The sequence below is a fragment of the Seriola lalandi genome, unplaced genomic scaffold (assembly GCF_002814215.2).
Source record: "Seriola lalandi dorsalis isolate HSWRI2012SDOR001 ecotype SW California unplaced genomic scaffold, Sedor1 jcf7180002054469, whole genome shotgun sequence".
Lineage (NCBI taxonomy): Eukaryota > Metazoa > Chordata > Actinopteri > Carangiformes > Carangidae > Seriola > Seriola lalandi.
In genome coordinates this window covers 1508458-1511983 of record NW_019525022.1, presented here as the reverse complement: position 1 = coordinate 1511983, position 3526 = coordinate 1508458, and positions in this window count along the sequence as shown.

Below are 3526 nucleotides of genomic sequence, written 5' to 3'. Positions count from 1 at the left end.
AAAGACGGGAAACACTGCAGGGTGTGGACTGCAAAGAGATAAAATGGGAAGGAGCCGGGAGAAGACAGGACAAGACGCAGAGAAGGAGATTTTTTTTAAAAAAGACGAGGGGCAAATAATAAGGAAAGAAAAAGTAAAATAATAAATGTACAGGAAAGAGAAAAACTCTTTCAAAAGCAGCAGCAGAGGTCAATCTTGCTGTGAGGCAGCAGGTGAACACAAGTCTATTACTCTCCCCTTTGTGATATTGCCGATGCACTTATCCCCCTTTTGAAAGCGCATCTAGAGCAGAGGTGCAGTGCTGCGATAGCCAGCAGCACATCACGTGTCTTAATAGTCTAAAATTACATGAATTCTAACAAGTACATTTCCAACTGAGCCACTTTATCGACATTGTTCATCTGACATGACTCATGTCCTCTTTCTATTCCTGACCCAATAATACTGTTTCTCTTCAAAACCTTTGATGAGTAGCTATATTTATCTGTTCATTTACTTGTAGGAAATATATGCAGCCTCTCCTCCTTGAAGTCAGTTTTCCATAACAATCTCTAGCAGAGCCACTATTTTGCTGCAGCTTGTTCCAGCTGTATTGGTCTCATTTTGTGAATGTGAGGAGTGGAGCCTGTAGATTGATCTGCCAAACAGATGAGATCCAAAATTAGTGTCAAGCCTGCCCTCTCCTTTACAGCACGGTAATCATGACAATCAAGGCAAAAAGTTTTTTCTCCATAATCTCTCACAATGGAACCTCGCTCATTTGGCTTTTTTCCAAAACAGTTCAGTTGGTGGCTGCTTGACATTTTGTCAAAAACCTCATCAGGATCACAAAAGGGAACCTTTTATCTTGGTAAAGAAAAGTAAAACACTTAAAATTTTAAAGAGGTGTTAATTTGACATTACTGTCCTGTCACATGGCTCTGTGTCATTACATAACAGTTCAAAAGTGGCTATGGGCATGATGAAATCTGTTTCACTATGGCCTTCTAGAAATGCCATTCCTGTCATTCAGGTACAAGTAAAGTGGCTCCTGAAGTACTTGAACTGAGCTGAAATCCAACATCCTCAGGCTCTGTCAGTGCTGTTTGCTGCCATATTATTTTCATCACCAGCGCACAATGAATCTTGGTACAGGTTGGGCCACACTTCGTTGCCCAGGAAAAGAAGGCCGCATTTCTCGGCTGCATTTGAAGGCACCTTTGAAATGAGACAGCCTAGTCATGCTGTAGAGTAGAGCTATAGAGTTTGCTGTTCTCAGGATCAAGTTCTGGTGGACAACAAAGTGTTTCCGCTCCGATTTAGATTCTCCTTAAGATTTTTCTCATTTTCCTTTTGGTTTTTACCGCATATTCAAGTGTCCCAATCCCTGCTGCTCAACACCAGCTTTTTCCCAGCGTGACGTTGCTACTTCATTGCCTCACAGCGGGGATCATGTAAAATGGTTAATGAGCTGTGCTTGCTTTCTTCCAGACATAGCACTTTCAATTACAGCTGAGAGTTCAGTTCTTGTTTCATCAGACCACAAAATCTTTTGTCTGTCACTTAAGAGTTTTTTACTGTCTTTGTGCCAACTCCAGGCATGCTGCTGCTGAGTGTCTTTTGTTATTGCCATTCTGCCATCTAGCACAGATTTACAAAGTTGTGCACCAACTTTTGTTCTTCCACAAAGATCTGCCATCACAACCAGGTGAATCTGTAGAATACTTTTTAGTTTTTTGACCTTTCTGACCTGTTTGGTCCAATAATTATTTCAGGAAATGTCCTAGCAGTTTCATATTTGTTGCATTTTCTATCCTGTTTTTGACTTCGCCGTGTGTAATTTTTAGAGTAGGTGGTTTTTAAATAGATGGTTATGTGTTATGTACGGCATCCTCGCTCCTATTGCTAGATAATAGTATTCAGACCCCTTGACATTTCACATGTTGTTATGTTGCAGCCTAATGCTAAATTCATTATTTCCCCTATCGTTCTACACTCAAGTGGACTATATAGTGGACTATATAGGGAGTAGTGAGTGATTTTTGAGACAGCCATGGTATAGAAACATCTCAAAGATGATCAAGAGATATTACATAACATGCACTGCATGCCCTCTGTTTGTATTGGGCATTTGATATTTCTTCCCCTGATATGAATACATTATATCTCATATAATAAATAGATTGAATCATATACAGTATATCTCCAGAACAGTGCAGTCCTCAGCTTTAAAACAATGCATTTGTCCAATGGGTTTTTAAATTGTTATTTAGCATAAGAAGTAGAAGTTTTACCCAACCCATAAAGAAATACTTAATACTATGATTTATGTGAAAAATTCAAAATCACCTATGTGACTGAATTTTAAAACATTTCATGTTTCCATGTGTAGAAGGACTTTGCAATGAATATATTTTCATCCCACTGATTATTTCAAGTAAGGGTTTAGAAAACAACATCTTTGGAAATATAATATTTGAGGAGTATACAAACATAACACTTCAAAGGTTGGGTGAGATTTCTAACTAATCTCTAATAAAATATTTGATTTATTTAAGGCTCATATGACTACAAGCAGGTTTAGCAGTGGCAGTTGAAACTGTCAGTATTAAATTGATCCTGCGGATGGATTTGAGAGGTATGGTTATAGGATGTAGTGAGCAGGCTGCCAATCGCCTGTCAGCATAACACTGAAGGTTTCGACGCGTGGCACGCCTGCCTGGTCTTACTTGTGTTCTTCCAAGGAAGATGGAGGGATGAGGAGGCTGATCTGGACTATTGAGATGCAGTCATGGGAAACAGACTGCAGAATCTGTTGCCTTGCCAACCAAGCCCCTTGGAGTGTGAGGGTTAAATGTAAAAGATTCTCTGCCAATGCAAATATAGGTTGCCATCTGTTTTCAATACACTCCTTTTGTTACATAGTTTTAAAATATGCAAGAAAGTGGTGTCAACATACGTGTAGGTGTTCAGATCAGTGATCCTTTTCTGCGCGATCCTAATTTGATTATTGATGTGAGCACAACAAGCATACCTGGATAGTATTTGGAAGACCATTCATATGCCTCTCAAGGCACAGGGATATGGTATCAAGCATGTGTAGACTCCTCATGTTGCCCTTTTATTGACATCCCTGCACGTCAATATAACATTTGAAATATGTGTTGACAGTTTATTACGTGTTGAATTTGTTCATGTAGGAACACTATTCTTTTCTTCTTTTTTATTTAACTCCCGGTCATCCAGCCCGCTTGATGCCAATTTTACCTCTGCTTTACAATGTAAAGGAAACTGCTAAAGTTTTGAAGTCAACTTAATTTCTGTCTCTGACTTTTAATCAGTGGAGCCGGCAGAGATATGGCAAATGCAAGAAAACAGCAAACTTGTTGCTTAGGAACAGTGAGAAATAACCCTAACTTTTCTTGAAGCATCTGATCTTATCTCCCATGGTGCACATAGCTCTGTATGTGTGTTTGTGTGTTTGTGTGTGTGTGTGTGTGTGTGTGTGTGTGTGTGTGTGTGTGTGTGTGTGTGTGTGTGTGTGTGT